This window comes from Falco punctatus (assembly GCF_963210335.1).
Source record: "Falco punctatus genome assembly, chromosome: 3".
In the NCBI taxonomy this organism is placed as follows: Eukaryota; Metazoa; Chordata; class Aves; order Falconiformes; family Falconidae; genus Falco; species Falco punctatus.
Window position 1 is genome coordinate 97,393,892 of NC_137582.1, and position 26,078 is coordinate 97,419,969.

The 26,078-nt window shown below is 44.3% G+C and overlaps 1 protein-coding gene and 1 long non-coding RNA gene across 13 annotated transcripts in view; one reads left to right on the top strand and one right to left on the bottom strand.

Annotated features, from left to right (window-relative positions):
- LOC308060046 overlaps nucleotides 1-7,552 on the bottom strand; it is an 84,278-nt gene extending 76,726 nt beyond the window's left edge. For both annotated transcript variants that reach the window (XR_013926574.1, XR_013926575.1), the window contains exons 1-2: nucleotides 7,421-7,552; nucleotides 2-1,256 (exon numbers count right to left, since the gene is read on the bottom strand). This is a non-coding gene — a long non-coding RNA (uncharacterized lncRNA). The remainder of the gene's footprint in view (nucleotide 1; nucleotides 1,257-7,420) is intronic.
- The window catches only part of ATXN1 (ataxin 1), a 226,535-nt gene continuing 201,566 nt past the window's right edge, over nucleotides 1,110-26,078 (top strand). For 9 of the 11 annotated variants that reach the window (XM_080378258.1, XM_080378264.1, XM_080378260.1 and 6 more), the window contains exon 1: nucleotides 7,444-7,564. The gene's annotated coding sequence lies outside the window, so the exon portion shown is untranslated. Of the gene's footprint in view, nucleotides 1,249-7,443; nucleotides 7,565-26,078 lie in introns of those variants that run through there. The other 2 variants (XR_013926572.1, XR_013926573.1) reach the window with 1 other exon arrangement.

Sequence of the window (26,078 nt, forward strand, 5' to 3'; positions counted from 1 at the left end):
CAGTGGTCTGCATGCAGCTGGGAGAGATGCGAGGGGATCTTTGATGAAATGCGTGCTGAGGAATCCAGAGGGAGTTAGTACCCAAACATGCGTGGTTCAGCCCTGCCTGTCTTGTAGTTCAGTGACGGTATGAGTCAGAGCCTCTTTGGTCTGAATGAAGTGGAAGGTACTTTCTACAAAGCAACTCAAGCATATGCCAAGGATCCGGATAAATAAAACTAATTCAGAAAAAGGGAGTGGGATGCAAGCTTTTGCTCTAAATCACTTTGCAGTTCTCCACAGCGAAATGCAATATGGCATCTTAAACAAAATCACCCTCTTCTGACTCTCGCAGAGGCTGCTTCAGAGCATTCCCTGGCTTCCAGCACAGTTTTATTTCCTCCCTTAGAGAGACAGACCAGCCTTGACTGAGCAACTGATTTTCATGCATCCTTTAAACCAGCATTCCCTGCCATTTCTGAAGGACAGCACGCTTCGCTAGCTGCGTCTTCCTTCCCCCTTAAACAATATAGGGTTGGGGTTGGGGATTTTTTGTGGTTATTCGGGTTTTTTTTTCCCCCTCCCCAGCTCATTTCTTTCCGCCTGCAAAGTGATTTGAGATCCCCGCGCCGCAGCCTGCCACCGGAGCGGGGGGACTTGCGTGGAACAGTGGCGTCCGCAGGGCTCCAGCCCGCCGTAGAGAGCCAGCCTGGCCTTCCAAGTGTTACAAGGGGCAGGAGGGAGGTAAGTGGCGAGGCGACCCCCCCCTCCCCTCCCCCCCAACCCCTCCACCTCTCCCCGCCCCCGCCCGCTCCCCGGGCCCGTCGGTGCCGCCCGCGGGCAGCGTGCGGCCGCCACGCAAAGGGTTAAGGCCGCCTTGGCCCGGCGGAGCTGTGCGTATGCAATAATCTGTGTGGCTCTCTTGGCCGCCTGCCAGAGTGTTGCCTTGCCTCCTCCTCCTCCTCCTCCCTTCTCCCCCCCCCCTTTTGCATGAAGTAGGATCCTTGAGCTGTTGCAGAGGCAGCCAACTGCTCCATATTTGGCTTCTATTACCCATTTACATGCTGGAGAGAGGAGAGGGAGCGAGCGCTGGTACCGCAGACATCATTTCTACTACAGTGGTGGAGACATCCCGGACCTGTGTCACTGCAGGGGGAAGGAAAAAAACCAAACAAACAAAAAAGCAGCCCCAAGCCCCGTGATCAGCTAGGAAGACATTTGTGTGCGAGCTCCCCCCCCCGCCAACCCCACCTCCACTGACACTTTACAGTAAGTGGCTTTTTCTTCCTCCTCTGCTTTCTGCCTGCCCCCCCCCCCCCCCCCGGCTTCTTCCCTTGTTTAGACTGCGAACCGCCGGCGATTTCCAGCTGGAAAAACACGGGGCCGCGGGGGAGGGGAGCGCACTGCCCACCTCGCCGCGGGGCTGCAGCCCGCCTCGCTGCGGCCGCCCCCCGGCCCGGCCCGGCGCGGCCCGGCCCGGCCCGCAGGCGCTGCTGCCGCGGGCCCGGCCCCGGCCCCGGGGGAGAGGGAGGGAGGGAAGGGAGGGGGGGGCGGCCGCGAAATGGCCGAGGGCGCCGGCGGAGGGAGCGGGGATGCGGGGACACGGGGCGGGGGGGCCGGGGCGGCCCGGCGGGGGCAGCCGCTCGTACAGTCCTGTCCCCCCCCGGGCACCTTCCCCCTTCCTCACACGCACCCCCCCTCGCCCCCGGCCCGGGCGGGGTGTGGGTGGCCGCGGGGCCGGTGGACATTTTGCGAACGGCGGCTGCCCCCGGTGCGGCGGCCGCGGGGCGTGTGTGTGCGCGGGGCCGTGCCTCAGCGTGTGTGTGTGTGTGTGTGTGTGTGTGTGTGTGTGTGTGTGTGTGACAGTGTGCGGGGCCGTGCCACTGTGTGTGTGTGTCTGTGTGTGTGTGTGTGTGCCGGGCCGTACCTCAGTGTGTGAGTGTCTGTGAGTGTGTGTGTGGCTGCGCGGTGCGGGGGGGCCGTGCGGTGCCCGTACGCCGGGCGGGCCCGGCGGGGCGCAGCGCGGGGCTGGGTGCCGGCAGGGCCGGTCGCCGCCGCCACGGCGTATGTAGTACGGGGCTGGGCGGCTGCCGGAGGGTGAATGAAGCGAGGAGGAGGAGGAGGTGGCGGCGGCGGAGGAGGAGGAGGAGGAGGCGGCGCTGGGGCTGGGATGTGCCCGGCGGCAGCCCCGCTCCGCTTCACTCAGGGCCCAGGCCGGCTGCAGACGCCACCCGGTACTGCCGGCCGGGAGAGCGGGGGCGGGGGGGCCGGGGCGGGAGGGAAGGCCGGGGGGAGAGGTGGGCACCGGGGGGGGCCGCCGCCTGCCCGCGGGGTGCCGGGGGGAGCGGGCCGGGGTTCCCCGCCGCCGCCCCGGGGCCCCGCTCGCCGCCGGCCGCGGCCGCTGCCCGCCCGCCGCTCACCTACCGCCGCCCCCCCGCCTCGGGGTGTGCTGGGGCCGGGCCGGGCGGCTGTGCTAGGGGGCTTGCGTTTGTTACCCCCCCCCCCCCGGCATCGTAATTTACCGGCAGAGAACGAATAAATGACCCCTTGTATGTTGGTGGGTGCTGAATCCGTCAGTGCGATTCCTGAGAATATTAAAGTCTAAATTAAAGCATGCTGGAAAACGTTAGCTCCTACTGTAACTGTAATAGCGATAATAATAAAATGACAGAATTGGGAGCGATTTACATGTTATTGAAGAGGAGGAATTACTGGAGAGTAATAATAGAAAAGAAAACAAGTCGGAAGCCCGTTATATAATGCACTGTGTAGACAACGAGAGCGACGGGCTATTTTTATTTTGTTTACCGTATGCTGTGTAATAGGGACTCCTCCGAGCAGCATCTCTTCCCCCGTGAGCCCAAACTCCAGATAGAATTGGGGGAAAAATTCTGAGTGTTCCTGTTACGCCCAGACGAAGAAATCCGGGTGTGTAAAACCTTCCTCCTTACAAACGTTTCCTGCGTACGGATCGGCAAGGGTGCAGGTAGATGACCTTTGCTGGAGACCTCTTCCCTTTGGTATGGTAGAGAAATTCATATTTTGTAGCGCAGGTTATGCTTTAACACTCATGGTTATGTATTTTATGCAGTAATGGTTACTTTATGTGTCAGATGTGGTCAGGCATAGTGAGTTACTCTGCTTACACACCGAGAAGTCAAGGACTTTTAATTTCAGTTTCGAACGAAGCCTTCCCCTAAAGGAAAATCCCGGCTCTGCGTTAAGCTATTTCTGTTCGGGTGATGGAGATGGTTCGGTTTTATGATATGGAGCAAGGGTTATGAATGAGGGAGAGGGAAATTGAGAATGGCCAGGGAAAATATTACGCTGTAGTTATTTTTGCAGTGCTGCGAGATAATAGTAAGTTGTAATTGCATGTTATTGCACCTAATTTGTTTGTAAAACCGGCCGGTATTTTACAGGCAGCAGTTTTTTTTGTAAAGGGTGGCTGTAATCTCCTCACTTTTTACATAAGGCAGAGGTCGATAGATTTTCCTCCGTGCTTGCCTGTCTGTCTGTCTCTCTCATCATGTAGCGACATGTCAGCAATGTAGGCTTTCAGCACGCTTACTCCAGCCCTGATCAGTCATGTAATTAGATCAGGCTGCCATGGTAACAGACGGTATTCACGGTCCAGTCAGGTGTGTGCGCGGCTGGCCGGCAACCCACCGGGCTACCACCAGCCACCCCGCCTGTGCCACCGCGGTGCTGCACAGCCGGCATGGCTACCACCTTGGGCTCGCCAAACATCGAAGGATGCCGGTGGTGGTTGCCTAATGGTTGAACTTCTCGGGAAGGGTGTTCTTCGCTGGCTGTAGTGTCAGGCAGATGGGACGGTACGTGGCACGCTTAGCAGGTTAGCCAAATTGCCTGTTCGACTTGTATTTATTATTAGCAAATTCACGAACGTGTGGTACTTTGTAAAAATGCTTTTGGCTTACAAAAGCTTGCATAAAAGTTTCTTCCGAGTGTGTGTGTGGTTTTTTGTTTTTTTCTCTTCCCCCCCCCCCCTCCCCCCCCCCCCCGGCCTGACTGGTTTAACTGTTTGGTGGCTGTAACGGTGTTTGTGATGGTTCATATGCCAGCTTTCACATTTTAGGCCACAGGCTTGTTAGTCTCCACTGGCATACTGTACTTTATACCTTCTGGCCAGTAAAATGAAAATCAGTGATACCTGATACCACTATTGTCACTTGGGTTTGTTAAGCCTCTTCAGAGCTCTTAGCAAGGTCTAAACCCTTTCCTGTTTTAGGTGAAAGCTGACTTCAGTTTCTCTTGATGAAAAACCTAAGTATGTATTATTAAAAACAAGATTCTCAGCAAATACTTTGTTTCCAACATTGGTTTGTTTGGTTTTTTGTTGTTTGTTTACACCCCCACCCCCACCCCCCAAGCTAATTCGCTTCAGACTCTATACTGCTCTTAAAAATGTATTTACCCGAGCAATGTCTATTTGTTTTTAGTGTTTGGACATCACTCTTTTAAGCCACTTTTTCACAAACATGGGTATAATTTTTTAAAGGCACCAAATTTGGCACGCTGTTCCAATGTCATAAATCTGGAGTGACTCCAGGGGACGGGATTGTGAGGCACTTACATGGGTGTATATCTAGAATAACTCCATTTATTGGACTTAATCCAGACATGTAGTAGAGTAACGGAGCTCAAAAAGTGATCTGCAGCGTATCACTGTTATTTTTCTTTCTATCTTTTTACGGCAAAAAGCACTGTGGCCTTAAATAGGATTTTTGCCTGATTACGGAGCTGCATTAAGCATCTGCAGAAGTGGTTAACACCCCTATTCCAGTCACTAATCTTGCATGCACTTACACTAATATTGAACTTGGCCTGGAGGATTTCATGTCTCGATGATGAGAAATCATCAGCACCCACAGCTCCCGAGCGTTTGTAGTACCAGGCTGGAACGTAATGCAATCCAGAAATATCTCAGTAAAATAGATATTTTAATCGCTGTGATGGTAAAGCACCGGAGCTGGAGGAGGTAATGAGGAATGCCTGTCGGTGGTGCAGCTCCTGCGGTGCCAGGCAGCCGGTGGTCTGGCATTTGGTGTGACGAGTTTGCAGGTCTCAGCCTGGCTGCTGGGCAGGGACGTTTCTCCTCGGAAGGGTGAGGGAACAGGGAGCTCGTGGGCAGTTTCCTACACCCTAAGTGCAGCTTTTCAGTGCCTCAACTAACTCGCCTTTCTTGTTAGGAGAGAATATCCTCCTCTGCTTGGCACGGCTGCCTCCGGTTTGGGCCTCCGTACCGAGGAGGTGGCTTGAAATAGAAGAGCCTGTTCGGGGGACTGGCTGGAGAGCGTGGAATAATCACGCGCAGGACGACTCCTGTAGAGTGAGCCTTTGTGTATCGCGTGCTGCTTATACATATTTTATTGTGAGACAAATTACCTGTGTGACAAAGAGCATTAGAAAGTAATTATTTTCAACAAGATCAAATATACAGTAGTTAAAAGACTTTTTGAAAATAAACAGTGCAACTTTTCTCTCTTGCCCTTCTGGCCTGATTGAATTTATTTAGAAAGGTTGAAAAAAATAGCGTTGTTTTAAAAGACATTTACAAGGGACCTGGAATTTCACTTAAGAAAAATTTTTATGTAATAGATTCAGTGGCCTAGTTTCCTGTTAATTAAGAAAATAGACACTTAAATGCAGTCACCTGAAAAGCAACTAAGGATTTAAACATTAGAATTGTTTTAGTAACGTAGCTAGTAAAGCAAAATCAAGGCCTGATTTTCCCCTTGCTGAAGTTTACCATTACATCTTGGTAGACGACAGTCAGGATTTATCATTGTCATTGTTGGTACAGTGCGCTGCTTTTGTTGTGGTGTACTAATTGAAGGGGAAATGCAATAACGAAGTATGGCAGGCTGTAAAGGAAATGCGTGTCAGAATTGCATGGATGGTCTGAAGCACTGGCTGGCTGCAAACCTACTCCAGCGTGTGAGGCAGCTCACGCTGATGCTGCTTGAGGGAAGTCGGGCTGTGTGACAGCCTCAGCTAAGCATACAGGTTGTGAATGATTTGGCTGCTTTGGAGGACTGTACAGGTACAGTGTGTGCAATTCACAGAGTGCAGACGACGGATTTTGTTGTAGGTCTCTTCTGAGGTTGCTGTAACCAACTCTGCTTTAACAAATAGAAATATAATTAGCATGAGAAACACAAGTAAAACAGGCTTGGCACAGGTAGATACTTCATTGCAAAGAAATGACATGCTTTATTCCAGTGACATCAATAGCCTTAGCTTTGCAAACTGAAAATCCTGACCTCATCCTTTCACTTTACTTTTATTTAAAGCTCTAAGTGTGATAAGTAGGTATTTGGATAAATGCACGGTATTTTGGATTCTTGTTCAGTGGTTCATATTCTCTATATAAAGAAATTGGAAGATTTTTACTTCATTTTGGCTGAGCTGGTACGTGACTAATGTTTTAAAATGCAAGAAACTTTGCAGACTCCTGACTTTTGCAGAATGACAAAAACCTGGTTGATAACTATAATTCCTTTTTGATCTCAGTGCATGTGTTTAGAATGTAATGCTTCATGGGTTTTTGTTTGGTTTTTTTCACCTCAAAGCTGTAGTCTGAAGTGGTTGTAGAACACATGCAAATCTGTGTTTGTGCGTTGGTCCCAGTCTGCAAAGTTACTTTAGTACATGTCCCAGTGAGGGGTTTGCTGAATGAGGGTTGATTAAAGAACCTATCAAGAGTTAAGTATGTGTGTAAATCCTCCCATAAATAGGAATGAGTAAGTATGTTCATAAACTGAAACAACAGAAATGCTTCTCAGTGAGGGAGAAATGGTCCCACTAAATCCTTTTATTGTCCCGAGAGTGATAAAAATATTTGGTGAGACTCCAAGTGAAAAACTAAAATGTATTTTGTTTAATATGTAACGTCAGCAGAAATTCAGTGCTGGCTCTTCATAATTTTACTGAGCAAAAATACAGAAATAGAAAAAAACTCCACACTGGTAAAGTTTTCCTTTGTTTATATTATTTGGGAATTTTCAGTAATATGCATTGAGTCTAGCATGCCACCATTAATGAGAAAATAGCGTACAAGGTAGCGGCACGTTCCCAAAGCTGGTTATTTTTCACTTAATAGTAGCAGTTGCAGCAGTATGTTTTCTGGATGATGCTCCTCCTCAAATAAAATATATTCTGTTGGCAGTGAAGACAGTCATCTCAACTCGCTTAGGATTCCTCACCTCATTAAGATCACATTTAGGGAGAGTGCACTCAGTTTGGATAAATGGCCTCTGCTCTCTTCTGTATGTGCTCTGCAGAATTAAATGTATAGTTTATTTGTGCTTGAGTAATAGCAAAAGCAGTCTCTCAGTTCTTCGTTGGGATGTCTTAGCATGTTGTAAATTGTTTGACTCTTAACTGTGTTTTTGTTTCTTTTTTTTTTGGTTTCCACCCTCTCAACTCCTGGATCAACAGTCACATTGCAGGCCAAGCCAGATGCGCAAGCAATACAAGCTGTGAATTTATTCTTGACCCCTGCAGGACAGTGACCACCTTCATTTTTCTCTTCACCGTACAGATATGCACTGCCACTAAGGTGAGAATTTAATGCTTTTTATTTCCTCTAACCAGTGTACGCTGTCTGCTCTGGGCTTTAATCAGCGTGGGCACCTTAGGGTGTCCGTGGGGTTACCTACCCGGGACACTTCATACTTCCGTTGCCTGGCAGTAGAGGTCCTTGAGAAACTCTTGGTTAGAAAAATTCCATTAACTCTGGTGACTCAGTTCGGTGACTTACAGGACAGTGGGTTCCAGATGAGTGGTGTTATGCTCACCCCAGGTCAGAGCATATTCGGTTACTAAAAGATGCTGGTATGAATGGAAAAGTTTACAGGTTTTGATTTTTGTTGTCAAATGCCACGCGTAAAATTGTATTAATCACCTTTACGAATATTTTCAGTGGTTCTTGTTGCTTGCAGCCTGCTTGACTTTTCCAGTGTCTTGAGTTACTCCTGTGCACTGAACTTGGTCTGGCATTGCGATACTTCCCAGGATAACTAGTCACTACTGACGTGCCTGGTGTCTTTAACTGTGGTTTGAGGAATGTTTTCAATTCTTCTGATTGTTTTCCCTGAAATGCTGTAGCCAGACGGGATGTATTAGCGCACATATATCAGTCTGCTCTCCCTCTCTCCTCTCTCTCCTTCCCATATGGTTGTGGAGAATACCTTGAAGGAACCAAGTGTCGAGGCTCAACGAACATACTGCCAATAAAAAGAACATAAATTTTTATTTTATTTCTTTAATCTGATTGTCATTAAGCCAGCCTGGTTTTTTGGACCTGTTATATGATTTTTGAGTGCTTGGGATTGGCAATACTGCTAATGCTTAAAAAAAAAAGATAAAGGGTCATAAGAAAATTGCCTGTGTCTTTAAATAAAAGAAAATGAAATGTAGTGGTTACTTGCAGAAAATCAAAGGATTTTTTTTTTCTATTTACAGCCAGAAAAATTAATTACTCTAGCATTCTGCTTTTGAGGGGCTGATCAGAAAGTCTCCATTGCAGAATAACTTTTTAATGTCTGCGGCATGTCATGGAAAAGTATGCAGCACATAATTTACATTTTATTGTGGCTGAGGGGAAGGGTGCTGTGCTTTAAAGGGAAGTTGTCTAAGAAGTAGTTACATGCAAAGACATGCCTGTTACGGTTTACAATTGAGCTTGAATGGTGGGGGTAGATTGTAACCACTGTATCTCTTCAGAGCAGTAAGAATTTCTTTAGAGTGGAAAACCAGACAAAGTGCCTGGGCACTGACACATTTCGTCTTTCCATTTTGGAAGAAAACTGACTTGGTAGCAGCTCTTGACTTGGGAGGTGGATAGAAGGAAGCGTTTTGTTATGACATTATCGTTTCCACAGAGCATTTCATTTTTTTCTGAATTAGCTTGGGCTGTATGAAATTGTATTTATTTGCACAAGTAATTACTCCAGGAAAGACTTACAGCTCTTAATTAGAAGTAGTAATCTTTATAGTGTATTGGTCAAATCCTATGAATAATCAGATTGTGTTATCCACAATGTGTTGCTAAGTCACCTCGAATATTTTAGCATCTGGCATTTCCTGCAGTTGCACGAGAGAGAATATATTACATGTTAGGCAAACAGTTTGGGTAAAAAATATAACCTAGTTAAGTCTGGTGCAGAGGCATGACAGGACTATAGTACTGTACTGCTTTTTTCTGTGCCAGCGCAGCTTGCAGTATAGTGTTGTAGTTCTAGACCTTAGATCAGATTTGTTTTGGCTTCTTTTCTTGTCGTTGGACATTTTAGTCACTACGTTTGGGGTACCTCTGTTGGCCTCATTAGTTAGTTCTCATTTTCTCTAGGGAGCGATCAAAATCAGGCCCACTGTATAACTAGATGAGTGAAAGAAGCGTTGCTGAGGTGGAGACTGCCTGCTTACAAGCATTCTCTCTGTCACTGGATGTAACAGGGGGGAGCTCACAGTAGTGACACGTGAAAGGAACGTGACCTGGCGCTGTGCAGCGAGCAGCCTCAGATAGGTTACAGGGCTTAAGACAGAGCATCACATGCAAAAACCCGTTGTCTTTCTGGCTTTCGTATTTGTTTTGGGGTGAAGGTGGTGAGACCCTGCTCCGTTTTAGGCAGGCCTGGGTTATTACCATCCACAGTCTGTCAGAGGGATCAAACATCAGATGTGTTTGAACGCATCCAAAATGAGATCTCAGAAACCTTGCTTTAGTCCTGATGGCCCTACACGTGCGTTCGTGGCTTTACCAGCGTGAGGAATCATGTGGCTTCAGGGAGTAATGTTGCTGTTGTGTGTGAGCTCCCAGTGTGCTTACCCTTCTAATTCAAGCAGCATTCTTGCAGAGCCTGCTAAACATCTTGTCTGAATAAGGACATGGGGATTAGTAAGAATAAAATTAAAACAAATACATAGAGATACAGCTTTTTTTTTTTTTTTTTTTTAATCATGACTTCAGTTAATTTTTGCCTGCTCTACAAAACAGAGTTATTGTTATTTGTTCAGAGCATGCACTGCCTCCTTCCACGTAGGCAAATGACTCAATGCTTTCTTTTGAACAGTTGTGTTGAGAGGATTTTGCATGAGAGACTGGACACTTTAACAACTAAAGAGTTCTTTTTAATCTTTTCCACTGTCAAGTCACTTGGTATCTATTAATCATATTATAATATTGGGTTGAATTTAGAGCCGCAGCCCATTTCTAAGAATTTTTTTTCTGATTTTTCCATAAGTATGCCTGTACACTACCTAATGTAACTTATTTTTTTATGTAAGACATAATTTATGTTTTATGCAGACTTTTGGCTACTGCTCTCTGTAAACGGACAACAATCTGCCCTTTTAAAATACTTTGTAGTGAACATAAAAAGAGCTAATCCGTCTCTATAATAGTGTGTCCAGTGGTGGCTTTTTGATTGCCATATCTGTGTCCTTTTATCATAACTGGTTTTGTTTCTTCCTTCTCATACTGTTTATGAAGGCTTACAGTGGCTGTAGGGCTAAGAGAAGGTAGGCGATGGAAATTTTTAACATTTTAAGAGCACAAACGGAGATGTGAGCTAGGTTTAATTGGGTAGTAATTAGAAATAATTTTTTTTTTTCAATTGTTTGTGTTGTGTGTAGCTTAAAGGTAAATTAAATGAAGTGATGTGAGTGCAGACTGGTGTCTTAAGAATGAGGCTTTGTGGTCCCCTCAGCCCTACCCCATCACCTCAGCTGCGACCTTTCACGTTTTTGCTCTGCTGTTTGTTCAGCAGGTGTTGAAGGTCTGGTGTCTGGCTGATTGAAGGTTTTGTAACACCGTCTAAAGTGTAAATGGAGTTGGTGGTAGTGATCTTTCTACATAAAAACACAAGGTTCACGTTCCTAATGTGCTATAAAACATGACCTTCCAACTTCTGTTTTAAAAAACGTGTATCTGCAAGTGGAACAAGGGACTTGCTGTCCCACGCACTGCGGCTTGTTGGCATTACTTCAAAGCGTGGGCTTTTGAACGTTAGTGTAAGTATTGAGAGATGGAGAACTGCTACGCGCTGAGGGCCAAAAGTGGTGAGATGACTAGATGCGATGTACAGTTGAGTGTGAGCCTCAGCATCTGTGTGCGCCTTCCTGCCCTCTCCCTTGGCGGTGTGTGTTGAGCAGGGGTGTGCCGGTGAGTTTTGCTGTGCCTCAATACCAGGGGCATGCTTTTGGGTGATGAAGGTTAGCCCTCGGTACCAGGGGTATTTCGGTTGAAGGTTAGCCCAAGTGGCAGCTTCTGCATTTGAATGTGTTGGCTAAGGGGTTTCTCATGGTGAGATGCTGTGATGGAGGCAACCCCCAAGTCTGATAATTGCTTCTTTATCTTCTGAGCAGTTACTTAATGGTGATCAACCCATTTTGTGGCTAGCTGTAAGCATGACTTAAGGATTTATTGAGTCACTTTGTGCTCTATAGAATAGAGTACAAATGTTGAAGTGTTTCTCACTCATATGGGAGCGTGGTTGTGACTGTTAGCACATTTTTGTTTGTCAGGTACCCATGCGTGAAAGCCCTTGTAGTTTTGTAAATTTAACATTTTCTGTGAGGCCAGCTACTTGAAAGAAAGTCAGGCTTTAATGGAGAAGGATAATTACAAAAAGAAAGCTTAATCCTCCTTTAACGTGCTTGGAAATTTTGTGCTAGTGAATATTTTCTCATTGGTGTGGTTCCTTTTTAGTGCCATGTGCAGTTGCTGAGTAGAGAGTGATTTTTCAAATTATTATGATGGTAAATGCATTTCTCCTCTTCCGTAGCCCCTGAGCATATCACCTGCCTGGTACTGTGCCATATTCATAGTTTTCCCCAGATAAATCTTGACAGCAAGTAGATCCGGAAGAGTTTGAAAATTTACTGTGTGCAAGAAAAAAAAAATCTTAGTAGAAGATTATACTAGAAGAAGTTGTAAGTTTATTCTCCATGTACCACTAGTGGTTAAAAACCCGTAGCACTAATCATATGTAATGCATTTTTATTTACAGATTAGTAGGCTCTACTCTGACATATGACTAACAGGGAAGCCCCTCCCTTTAACAGTTGTATGTCATCTGCTTCAGAGAACTAATTACTTGGCAATTCCCATTTGATAATTCCCTCTTTATTTTCTGATGAGTTACTTAACAGTGATGAGCTTGTTGAGCAGAATACCGTGCTTAATCTGTGCTTCAGAAACTACAGTGCGGGCCTGGGGATATCATTGTTTCCTAAATGCTGTGTAGGCTTGCCATAGGAACATTGAAACCACTCTAAGACATGTTAACAGTTCACAGTCAACGGTAAGCTTAACGTGAGCAGTGCACAGCATTTGCCAAAAAATAAAAAAGGGTTTTAGATTACTTTTGCACTGCAAACAGAATGTTAAATAAGTAATGTCTCAAAAAAACCCCCCAAACTAAAACCTAACATAATTTAGACATCAAGAAGCAGGAACTTGTGTCAGAGAGACCTTTTGTGTATCATTTCTCCTCTCCGTTGAAATAATCAATCGACAGGAAATTTTATTCTTCGAAAAAACCCACTGTTTCTTGTAATATCTGTTTGATAGTTCAGCTGATACTGGTAATTGTTGTGTTGTTTTAATATGAGAGACTTAAGTAAATTGTCACCCTGTTTTCTCTACTGTTACCTGTCTTTTTTTATTGTTCCCCAATCCCTTTTCACATTCTTTTACTGTAGTGGCCACAGCAACCCTTGTTTCTGCCTGGGGAATGCATTACAAGTCTTGCTGCAAATGACAACATTGCAGTGTTCCTAGAGGGTACCTGAGTTCAGTGGTGCTTAGCTACAGCGTCAGGCGAGGGGATTTATGGGGTGAAGTGACATCAGCCTGCTCATGGCAGTCCTGGTAAGGTCAAAGTCTCTCCTGCAGATCAGGAGTCAGATGGGTCCTGTTCAGGCCCAGTGTCTCTGAAATTCAACCATGTGGAACCATGCTATTGAATTTGATTAAAATTTTATTATTGACTTCAGTAGAGGAAGGTTTGTGGATCCACTACCTTCAGTTTGACTCGCTGGTGGCGTTATCCCACAGATGCTGGTATCTGAAGACTTGTATTTTAGCTTAGCCAGTGCTATAAGCTAAAAACTGGGCTATTTTTTCTTTTGCTTGAATAAGAAGTGTAGTATTTTGTGTATTAGCTCACATGACATTGCATCATCGAGCTTGCTGATTTATTAGATATTCACAATGATATCTCTTGGCCAGTACTGGAAGCTGTGTCACAAGCTTGTTTTATCAATGAGAAAAATGCATTTGCACATAGTTACATGTGTTTTTTGTAAAATTAATCAAAGGAACAGTAATTCTATGAAACATAGAATTCAGAACAGATTAATCTACTTTAATTGTGTTCATGAAGTACACCAGCTATAAAATCTTCTGAAAGGAATATTAATCAAGTTGATCAAAGGTGGCTTGAAGTACAGAATTCAAATACAAACACAATTACTTTCTATCTGTCTGTATGTTTGCTGTAGCTTGGGTGATTATTTGTAAATTTTTAAAATAGAAAAATAGGTTCCATTTTGCTTTTTGGATTCCCCCCCCCCCCCCCCCCCCCTACAGAATGTGTCACATTTTAAAAGCAAAGATACAAGAGGGTAAAACAGATAAAATTTTGCATTTTATAAAATGCAGTAACTAGGGAGCATAATAAGCTGTTAAAACCCAACAGAAGGTCACTGAATCATTTTTTCAATTTTTTAGAATCTACTTTTCTATCCTATGTGATTTTTTTAATGACTCAAGGTATCTCAGGTAGTGCTGTATAGGCATTGCTGAAAACAGAAATCATCCGTCAGAATCAGAAAAGAAACGCAACTGTGAGCAGAATGCCCCACCTGTGATCTGAAAAGTTCACTTACACGCCCTGGGGTTGTCCCTTGACAGATCCTTCTTACAAACCATTACAGCTGTCGTGGAGGGTCCTGCATCCCACGCCGCAGTGTCATACTCCTTTTAGAGAGGCACCCAGAGTTAGTTAGATGGTAATTTGGGCTGGTCTTCACCTGCTCAGAGGTGGCCTGTCCAAACCACGCTCTGTTCACCTTGCTCTTCAGGCTTAGCGGCATTTCCCAAAGACTGAGACTCTATGCAGGCAGCATTGCCTATGATTTCCAAAGAAATGGTACCTAAGGACTACAGATTTGGTCCAGGCTATTTTCTTCCCTCAGCAAGGGGAAGCAGTGTTGGTTGTCATTAAGATTGAACTTTTCAATAGTGTTTGGGCCCTGACACACCGATACTGATATTTCTATCAATAGTTAGGCAAGTAAAGCACTCCTATATGAATATCATGAACAAATCTTTCAGTTAAGGCAAGATTTTAGTTATACTAATGTCTTAAGATTTAAGCATCTGGTTTAAAACAAACTCAACTCGTTTACAGTGGAGGTTTCTCTGTTGACAACTGCTGTGTCTCCCTGACACCCGAACGAAACGGTACCTTGCCCCCTAGTTTACTACAAATGAGAGAACAATATAGCCTAGATTTTGTATTTCTTTTCTCTGGATTCTCTTTTCCCTTTTTTCCCACCAGCTACCCTGGGCCGTGTTAGCGTGATTCCTCTGTGAGCAGTGCTTGCTGATGGAATAACCAAAGATGAACTGGTGGATCTGCACAAACACTTTGACTTTGCATTTCCCAGTTTGCAGAACTGAGATGCTGCTTCACCTCTTCGCTTAGGTCTTGTCTCTCTCCTCGTTGAATCAGGGATGAGTTTCAGGTTTCCTGCTCAGTCTTGCTAAACTTTTTTGGATCTCTGCTGTGATCTGGCCTGATATTCTTGTTGTTAAGGACACAGTCTTGGAAATTACTTGTGATACCCTTTGATTAAGTTGTGGGGAGGTAAGTGACATGGCAGTGCCGTCTCTGTAACGCGTCTGTGTTCTATTTTACAGGGAAAGAGTGTGATGGTGGATCTTGTGGACCAATAATCTATAGTTTAAAATTGCACTGTGTGTTTGTTTGTCTAGCGCACAAATATGTTATGTAGTGTCTTAAGATATATGTGATGCTACAATACTGTAAGGACTGAAGGAGGAGTAAAGTCCGTATTGTGTTCCATATTTGCACAAGCTGACAATAACTCCATCCTGGTGCCTAGTCTTCAGCTGTGAGAATGATACAAACCAGCATGGGTACATCCTACCATTTGTTGGTCACCGCCAGTTTATTTTGATTGCTGCTCAGCAGCAGTTTCAAGGGGAGTACAGTGTGTAGTGACTGAGTGAATTAATTCCTGAGTGGAATTATGACATTTGTTACATGACACTGCTATCCAGATGTTGTTATCTGTTAAGAGTACAGCCAGAAAGGGCCCTAAGGAAAATTGAGGTGGGTAGAAGGTTTATAGTAAGCATCTGAAACACATTAAACAGCAGTAGTCAAGTACGCCCCTGTTACCTAAGGAATCACTTGTTGAATGTCACGTTGGCTGTGTGGAATGGAAGAAATGCAAACTAGGACACGCTTCTGCTGCATGTGTAGCTCTGCGATGAGTTGCGTTCATCTGAGCTGTCAGCTGGCTGGCTGCGGTGTTTGGTGCTGTTTATACAGCTCAGCCAGAGTGTCTCTATGAAACCAGTAGTGCTGTGCACCCTCTGCTGCAGCAACCAGGGTTTTTATGCTTCTTATCTTGTTTAACGTGAGCTGTGCGTGTTCTGCATCGCACCGAGGCGCTCAGCCAAAGGCTGTGGTGGAATAAGGGGTCAGGTCCCCATCTGTTACTTACTTGGATGGTTTAAATAGAACCACGTGGATGTCAATGCGATGTGACAATATATGGGATCTGGCCTAGGGTCTCTGGGGTGTGTCGGGGCCCTCCCGACTCAGAGCTGTTGCTGACAGGTCAGCATTGCTGATCAGACACTGGTTGCTTGATAGATATGGCAGCTGAGCATTCACTTCTCTTTTCCTCCAAGGGAAAAGGGAATGAAAACCTTTCCTCAGTCAGGGATCACCGGTTGTCTTTCCTTCCCGTGCTTCAGGTGGGTGTATTAGTGAATTAGACAAATCTTGCTTTATATAGCTTAGACAGTGTTTTGTCCTTTCCATCCTTCTGTCCTGTTTTAACCTTTTCTAGACTTTATTCATTTATCGCTGGCCAATTAACTTTCCTCCTGACCCCCTTCTCTACCGAGATTCTCCCCTGCTCAGCAATTCTCCCTGGTTGTGTGTCTGACCTACTTGTACAGCTCCCTTGCCAGGTTACCTGCACGATGCTTCATTGTATGTTGGCCCTTTCTTTGGCTTGATTTTTTGTGTGTTTCTGTGTGTCTAAAATCCATTTCTGCTCAGAGGATTTCAATACCTCAGTAATTTTCTGCAGAACTGCAAATTTGAATGTTGTTTCATCTACCTCTTTTCCTTCCTTGTTAGTCATAGCCGGACTCTGAGCTTTGCAACCCCAATGATCTGCCTGGACAAGCCTTTCACTCCATACAGCCTTCCCCTTCTCCTCATGGGAAAACCCCCTTTATTTCTTCTCTGAAGCTTGACTGTTGGGTGCCCATTTCCCTGGCTGAACATTGGATTTTCAGTCCCACGTGCCCCTGCCCGTCTTCCCTGGCTTCCAGCTGCAGTGACTTTTGACCTGGCCTCTCGCTTTTCAGGCTTGTCAGCTGGTCTCTTAACAAATCAGTTGCATATATTTGTTTGTATAATTTTATATGCTGGCATTGTACAAAAAATAAAAATAAAAATCATTCAGTTGTTTTTTCTATAACTGAGCATGAGGCAGGAGCCACCCCCTTTGGGTCATTTGTTCATAAAATAATGGGGTCACTGTTACTTTAGTATCATATCGTATGGTCTGCTAACCAAAGGATTCTTCTGCTGTGTTAATAGAAGCACTTCAAATTATTAACTTTGGTAAGCTTTAAAAATATAATAAAATTTTACATGTTGTACTGGTGGGACAAAAGTAACAGCTTGGGTAGTTTTTCCTTGGGCTTCAAGTCATTCTCATACCATGACTATGCTCCAGTGGCAAAGTTCTGTAGTAACAGTTTGCAAAACTTTCAAGATAAAATGTAAGCTAAACCAAAAAAGAATGTTTGAAAAGCACTTCATTCAGAAAAAGAAAAGAAATTGAACATGGTATGCATTTTGAGTGAGGCTCTTCAGTGAGGGAAGAATTCCTGGACTGCTATGGAGAAGCACAGGAATGAAGTACCCACTGAATGAGTGAAGTTCACAGAAGGTATGAAGTGAAAAAATGTGAGGGGTTGTTGTTGTTGTGCAACACTGGTTTTGCCAAGAACTGATTATTGGAAAGGTATTGTGGTTATAGCAGATTTTAAAAAAATAATAAGTATTTTGGTTGATAATTTTGTAGATGGTATGTTTTCTCAAAAAACTAGGAACAGAAAACTGTCAAAAATAATCCTTTTATCTGAAAATTGGTACGCCGCCTTCTTACAAGTAAAAGCAAAAAAGATACGAGCTAAAGGATGTGAAAGGAAAATACATGTTTTCCAAATGGAATTTACTCAGTGTACTTAACAATAGCTTGAGCATAGTTAGTTCCACTTTTCCTGTACATAGCTAACAGTTTCCCAAGGTGAGTGAAGCATCTGACAATACCCCAACCCCATGCTTACAAGATTACAAAAGTCAGTTCAGGGAGCTCGGGAGGTATGAGTTACTACTTTTAAAATCCTCCATTAAAAGTGAGACTAGACTCCGTATTGATGGAGTCCTTTTAAAGGCAGTGCCCTTTTAATCAGCAAACAGGTCCTCTGTGCATCAAATAATTAAAAATAGAGCAAAGTTTCTGAACAAGGCGTCTGGCAGAAGCGTCTGTACTTCCATCTGTGCGTGATTAGCAGAATGTTTCATGATATTTAAATAGCACCAGCTTTGCTCTCTTTTTTATTATTTGTTGTGCTGAAGACCTGTTTGCTTGTTAAGTGGTCTTTTTTGAATAGTTACTGGCAAGGAATCAGGAAAGTGTATGAAGACATCTTGTACACACTGCAAATGCCAAATTGTCCCTTTTTTTTCGAAGAGACACTGCCCTTACTATTTTGTTGAGAGGAGTGTTACCACATCCTTCATTTGGTTTTTAAAATTTCTTACGGACCAGTTCGTTTCAGAGGGAGTTGGGCATGTACCGTGGTCACTGCCTATGGACTACAGTTTCACTGATAGGGTTGTTATTTTTATAACGGCGGAGCTCGCAGGCATGTTGCAGCGCGAGTACGCACCAGGGTGTATTTGCAGAGTACGTGTGGCGGTTCAGATCTGCAGCTTCTGCTGGCGGTGCTGGGAGCCACGCATCTAATCTGCCGTGCACATTGCTCTGCAGCCTTACCCTTTCAGCAGGGACGTAATCAGCCAGGCAACAGCTTTCCAAGTGGTTTGGAGGCCTGGAGCCGGGACTCCTCCTTGCTGGCAGCCATTCAGCATCGGATTGTGCACTCTTGGTCTCTGGCTAGCAACACAGCGCTTTGCAGTTGTAGCCACTGATTTCCCTACGTACTAGTGGAGTTTTCATGTGTGTGTCTTTTACAGAGACCTGTGTGAGTAGGTACGCGGTGGAAAGCTGCGAGGTGCATGGCTGTGGCTGGCGGAGGGCAGTTTCGTTACGTGCAAGTGCCCACTTGTTCGCAGCCAGCACTCCGATGGGTTCAGAGGTCCTTTGTGGAGAGCCAGTATTCAGTCTTTGGGCAATTTGTGTTCTTGGATGGGCATGGAAAATAAGAGCTTTTGTGGCGTGTATAAGCGGGGTTTACTCTCTAGCTGGGCTTTTTATTGCTGGTTTGTTTTGGTTTTTTTCTTGTGGTGTTTGAGAAAGGGTATGGTGTGTGATGTGTGAATGCTGGCATGGGTCATCTCTTAACTTCAGTTCAGGACTTCAAAAGAAATTGTGGTTACTGCTGAGGGGAAAGCTGTTCACCTGTCAACAGAAGCGTAGAAACTGTGTGTGTTTGTACCTCAGACAAAACACTGAGAAGCTTTGGCCTTGGGGAGGTAGCCTGCTACGAGTCTCCACGCAGGGTTCACCTCACCTAGCTAGTGCCACGTTACTGCTGTCTGCCGTGCTGTTTCTGGCACAGCTTTGCAGAGCAGCATGCTCTGAGGTCTCAGAGCAAGTTCTCCTCAGCAGGGTTAGATCTGACGCGGGCAAGCGGTTGAAAATTTGGGGGAGCAGCAGTGGGACCATTTTGCAAATGCCTACGCATGGGGTGGTTTGGTTCCCAGGCACCCAGGGAGGCCGGGGGATGCATGGATAGGTGTGGAGGAGTTCTGGGAAGGGCAAGAGAGGGAATAGTCCTATTTTACTGTAAAAGCTCCGGGCAACACGTATGCCCATTCCTTCAGCTAGACCTCTCTCAACTAGCACATGAAGCAGTTCCACTCACATTTTACCCACTTTACTCCTGAAAACGTAATATTGGTCCTCTTAACAAGTGGTGTCTGCAGAAAGAAGGAGAATCGCTTCTAGAGCTGATTCGTGATCAGTGCAGTTTAGTGGGCCTAATAAGCCTTCCTGCTCCTGGAACAATGCTAGAAGGAAGACTTCGGCTCATTTTAGAAAGATGTATAAAGTTGTGTTGGTAGGTGGGTTAGACTAAGCCAAGTTTTGTGTTTTGCTCCTAAAACTTGTTCTCAGAATATACCATAACGGGTTTTTTGGAACAAATTCAGCTTATGTTGTGAATGTGAATTAATTAACAGTAGTATGAATTGCATGTTGTCCAATGGAATTTTTTTCCCCTGTGTCTTCTGTCATGCTCAAGGTACTTCAAACACGTTAAAATAATGAGTTCAGCTGTAATGGTGCCGTGGCTCTGTAGACAAACATAGCCGTCTTCCTGGGTACAACAGGAGATCAAATTCAAGGACAGTTTTGCTGATCAGAGTGGAAAGAATACTGGTGGTGATGTTAGTATTACCCCTGCTATTTTTTAAAAAGCATCTGTGACAGGCTCCTTATTTTGGCAGACTGGGTTTTGCTGTTTATTACTTCATTTGTAACTCTCTATGCGGTGTAAACAGAATGATGAAGAATTGCAGGGCATATTATTCATAAGCTGTTGTTTAAACCTCATTGTTGGATTTCTAGCCCTGATTATTTCACATCATGACAAACTGCATGAAAAAGCTGATAGCCCTTGATTTCCTGAAACAAAACCAAAGCTTCCTTTTATGACCCTGCAAAAGCACATTGTAGCAAAGCAGGTAAACCAGATTTCAGCCTAAGATGGTAGCATCCTGTTGATTTATGTGAAAAATCAGGGTTCCATTAGTTGTCTGCAGGTCTCTGGAGAGCCTCAACCGCTCAGAAACAATTCCTTTCAGCTGGCTGGAGAGAAGTGTGGAGAGCATCCAACATTCAGACATCCCCAAGTACAAGGATTATACTGGAAATGTTGATGACCAGTCAGTATAGAGATATTAGCAAGTATTTATGTAACTCAGAGTTGTTGACTACTGTAGACATGTTGTTTTAGGCCCTGTTCCCACTGGCGTTCCTCCTATCGACTTTTGGAGGGTTGGGATCAGACCCCTTTCACTCAGATTTGGACTGGAGTTAATTAAAACTGAAAGAAACACGCACATTCTTGAAATCAGCTCCAGTTTCAGAGGAGAGAACAGTGGAAATAACTGACCTGTACAATGATACTGAAGTACTTTATTGCATGGTCAAGCCATACACTGAAAATAAAGCTTTTCTTGAGTTATTTGGGCTATTTAATTTTGTTCTGTAGCTTGTAGTGTTGTCTGTTAATGGAAGGTTCAGTGCGGTTTTTGTGCGTTCCTTATAAAGCTGTTCTTTGACAAAGAGGAAAATGTATCTATCTAATTAACGCGCACCTTCCTGTATATGGCAATAGGCATTCATTACTATCAGTTTGTACTATTGTGTGAAAGCTTCTCCAAAACTTTGGCAGCTTGGTAGGAAGGAGTGGCAGTTAAGTGCATTTTCAACTCTGCAGCTCTAATGTATGTTGCTTTTAAAGACACCTACATATTGTAATAAAAATACCCCTTATAGCCAAAGATATGTAACCACAGTGTAGATAATTACAAAAGAAAGAGACTCAACTAAGTACTGAAACAGGAAAAAAACCCAAAAAACAAAGATCCTTTTTTTTTAAGAGCAGTAGAAATGATAAAGGAAAGAATTACTAGTCCATAAGTACTAAAAAAATAAAAAGCTCAGTGGTTCACTGTATGTTAAAGTTGCTATCAGTTAGGGAATAGGTGTGGTACAAAAGTCTGAAATACCAAATACTATAAATTCAATTGATATGCAGGGCTCACTTGCGCTCCAGAAAAAAGAATAAATGTGTAGCTTTGCTAAAAACAACAAAAGCCAATTTGGGGAAATGTATGAATACTGCTAGAAAAGCTGAACAATACATCTCCATGTAAAACTGCATGTGACTGGTGTAAATGCTGCTCTGTCACAGCTAGAGCTGCTGAAATTGTAAGCAGGTAGCAAAAATTTACTGTTTAGTATTTCATGGATAATAATTGTTCTGAATGCTTTAAATAGCACAGGAAATGTAGTGTCACAAACTTGACATTTGAATATTAATACTGATACTGAAACAGTCTCATCACAAAGAATGTCAAGACTGTAGGACGAAGGACAGTGTTTTGATCAGACAAAGAAAAGTTTTAAAGCCGTTTAGATAGGTTGAAAAAATGCCTTCTGAAAACTGGGGCAAAATTACCTTTCAGGATCGGATATTTAATATCTAGTTTGGGCAATATCCCTATACAGGTAAAGTTGGAAGCAAAGAGATATTTTTCTGTCATTTCTGTCTTCCCTCCTCCTCCTCCATTTGCTATTTGATGAAGACTGTCTCAAAAAGGTTAATAGTCCAGGCCTGCAGAGTGTTTTGGATTCACTTGTACAAATGTGAGTGGGGGGGGGTGTTCAAGAAAAGATGCATGGACATGTATAGTCTTTACTGTCCATTTTTAAACTTGCTTGAGATGTATTGTAAGTGATCTTCTGTAACATCAAGATTTGGTTATGAGTTACTTTAATAAAGAGAGACCTTTCTTTTCTAAGCATAAAGTAGGGCTGACACTTTTTTTTTTTTTTTTTTTTTTTTTTTAACAAGCAAGCTTGCTCTGCCCACGTCTGGTGCTGATGGGTGTGTGTACAATCCCTTACTGTAAATTCTTTATGGCTTGCCTGGTTCTTACAAAAACATGTGGTGAGATCAGGAGAATACAGCACTTCACATACAAATACTCAGTAAGTTGCAGCCTACCTACATGATGGAGCACAAGGACCGTCACCTTTTTGCATGCACAGTGTAACACACTTCCCCCAAAGAAGGTGCAAAATAAAGATGGAGACTGGTGAAAATCACTGATGATACCTTGCAAACAGAAGAGGCCAGCCAAAGCCAAGCCCACATGAGGAACAGGAATATTTCTGTTCTAGGGCGGTGGTGTGGTGGATGGTACCCCACTGCTGGTAAATCTGATAGCTTTTGGCATTTCTTTTGTTATGTAGATGATTTGCTAAGTCACTTAACTGGTGGTAGTGCTGATAGGTACACTGCTTTCCAAAATTCCTTATCGCAGAGTATGTAGAGCATGTTTCTGGCTTTGTACTGCTGGCATAGGTTGTGCCACTTTGGTTCTAGCTGTTTAGCTATGTGCAAGCTAGTTAAAGGGATTTTCTTTTTTTGGGACAGGAAGGAAAAGTTTGTCAGCCTCCTTTCTGAAAGTCTTTTGGTAGTTGTGACTTCTTTTTCCCTTCAGAAACGTATCTTGCACTTTCAGACTCTTATTTTCAGATGTCTTTAATGGTAACTTTTATCTTTACAATGAAAATGCAATTTTAGAATACTTTTGCACTGTATAATACTCCTCTCTGCACAAACTGCTTACCAGGCAAATTAAAAAGATAGGTATGTATTTAAAAACCAACCAACCAAAACCAAAATACAGTTTACCTTCTGAAATATTTATATACTCACAATTGTAGGTGCTGCAGCGTATTTATGACGAAGTGGCACCATTCTGCTCTGCCAAGTGTATGCAGCTCCCTTTAGCTGTGCGTTACGCGCTGTAAGCAGGAGGAGGAACCGGGCAGGTCACTAGAACCCTTGCGGTGCCTTTGTGTGTCAGTGGCAGTAATATACGCAGAAGCAACCCCGCTGATTGCAGGGGGATGTTGGGGAATCCAGGATCCCTGACAGTCATCAGCATTCCTGTCCAAAGGATGAAACAGCAGCATTTTTATTAAGGAATGCAGATCCCCTGCTGCTGCTGTGTATATACAAATGGGATGGGCTCCTGACCCCCTGGTGATGCCAGTGGCATTTTAACCTATCCAAGTTGTGGAATCCGTTAGGAATAATCTTATTTTCACTAGGGAGACCTGGACAAGATAGTAACACATAGAGATCTTACTCTCCAGGGCTGTGCAGTTTGTAAGGCAGTTCGCAGCACGTACAGAGTGGATGGGAAATGTTGTACTGGAAGCATTCCAGTTTGTTATTATTTTGAAGTCATTTTGCCCAGTCACAAATGCTGATGATTGTTTAGGGAACCTCTACATCTACAAGAGTGGAAGGTGAATCTCCCACACATTAGGGTAGGTTGTAACTAGCAAATGACATTTTATTTTGTGGCCAGCTATTCAGCCCACTATCCAGACCTCTGTTCTAAATAAAACCCAAGAAAACAAAATACTCAGGAGACTCTGGCCTCTTACGAGGGTTGCTGTTGCAGACGATTATATAGATCTGTTTTACTGCCTGTTCTTAACACCAAGATTTAGAAAAGCATCTTGATTTTGGACTGCCCAGAAACACAGCCTGAACTAGGATAATCATACTGAAACAAATTACTTTCTTTCCATCCAATATTTCTTCAGCTGTTTCCCAAAGTATCAGCTACATCAACTGCCAGCGGTAGGATAACAGGTTAAATGAATCTTTCTTTTTTTTAATTTATTTTATTTTTTAAAAACCCCTAGTATAGCTACTTTTAGAGACACAAAAGTAAGTTGTTAAGATAACATTAATATTCTGATTTAGTGCCTGAACCTGCCCCCTTGATGTCAGTGCAAATTAATGGAATTAGGATCAGACCTTCAAAGAATAATAATAATAAAAAAAAAACTCTAAACCCCAACAGTAGTGTCTTAGAGCTGTCCAAGTTAAAAATATGAATGAAAAATTGTGACATATGCCTAATCCTCAGCTAATTTTCATGGTGAATGGAATAATCTTCCATGGAGCTGTGAGTGGCCAATGTGTTATTGTACATCGGGGCCCTATTAATCCATAGATTATTGACAGAGCATATGGTAACTGCTCCAAAGCATGCCATATACAACATGCTTTTATCTTGGTATTATTGTTTAAAACTATATTCTAATATGTTACTGGGGATATATGTAGTCTTGGGAAAACTGTTTGCACTGTGACATTTGCTAGCAATATGGTATGTGGCCAGGATGTACACTAGATATTCAAATTATGTATGCTGCAGAAATTGCAGAATTTGTGAATTTGTATTTAAAATACTTGCCATTTCTGGAAATACCCTGAGGTGTAACTGTCCACAACTTCCCTCTACTAAATAATTTTTAAATATTTGCTTTCAAAGCTGACTCATTAGCAAGCTGGGGAGCGAGTTACCCAGCTAGTGATTTTAAAACCTTACAGTCAGGACTGTGACCCAGAAAGTTTTTTTTAGTGTTACTACTGTCCTGTTCATGAATACCTGTGCAGTACTGAAGCCTGTTAGTCAAATGTCCAGCCTCTCTGAGTGCAGTTTATTACACGTAATGCCTTTTAGAAAAATTGAGAGACAGCTAGGAAGAGGTGCATGCAAGACCAGAGACCCTGATGTAGTTTTAATCTGGAGATGTTTCACCTGGCATCACTTGGCCAAGGAGGAACAAGTTGCTCATGCCTCTGGTCACGCTACCTAATTACACTGGTGATTGTAATTTGTAACCCCTTGGGAGTAGGTATTAAAAGCCTGGCAGAATAGACTGACATCTGTCCTTCCTGGGGGGATATTTCAAGATGGGGGGGTGGGTTATGGCAGTGTTAGGGGTCTTTCACCTGAAACTATGAAAGCTGGAGCCTTGCTTGCCTGCGTGCCTTTGAGGGACGGGGAACTGCCTGGGGGCAGACCACCAGATTCTCATTTTTCCCGCCTGCCCCTGCCCACCCTTTGCTGTTGCATTTCGGTGAGACTGATACACGTATATTTGTGGGATTTTTGTGTGATAAAGAGCACTAAATGCATTATACCTGTATCTTACTCTTGTAGGTATCCCACTAAGTTCAGCAATAAATCATCCATCCTCAACCTTCTAGGCAAGTCCACTGCACTTTGGGCACTCGACTTTCCCAGGGGCTGCAGGCAGGGGTGTCTCCTGCCCTCCCCACCCTCCAGTGAGCTGCACCTTAGGGAGATGCTGGTGGCAAGGCCACTGAGCCTTTCCTGAAGCTCCTGGGATCAGGGACAGGAACCCTACCACCCGCATGTCCCCAAGTGCCTGTGGGTGCACGCTGGAGGCTGGCTGCTTCCCCAGCCCCGGGTGCCTTTCTGAGCCCCAGCCCGGCCGCGGTGCCCGGAGCAGTGGTGGGTGTGTAGGCATGCAGCGAGGTGCGCCCTGCTCCTGGGACCCCGCTGCGCTCTGTGCTCCCACGGTGCCGCGGCTGCTCCCCAAAGGGGTTGTTCTGCTGCTCTGTGCTGCATCTCATGCTGCATCTCGAGAGTGTGCTCTTGTGGGTGCCTGATGCCGGTGGTGCAGCTGGGGTGTGGGTTAGAAAGAGGGATGCGGCATGTGGGGGCTGCTTGTCAGCCTGCACAGTCTGCACGGTTTCAGGATCCCCCCAAAATACTAAGGCAATTAATTGCTGAGCCTGGAGTTTGTTTAAATACAACTCTGGTATTGCGTAATGTCTATAACCCAGATTTTTCTGTCCTTTAAGAACGTGGCTCCTTTGGGGTAGCTGGATACCACATGGTATCACAGGCGCAACAGTGTTGCATGGCACCTGCGTAACTGCGGGGGAAGTATGCGCTGTTGTAGTCACC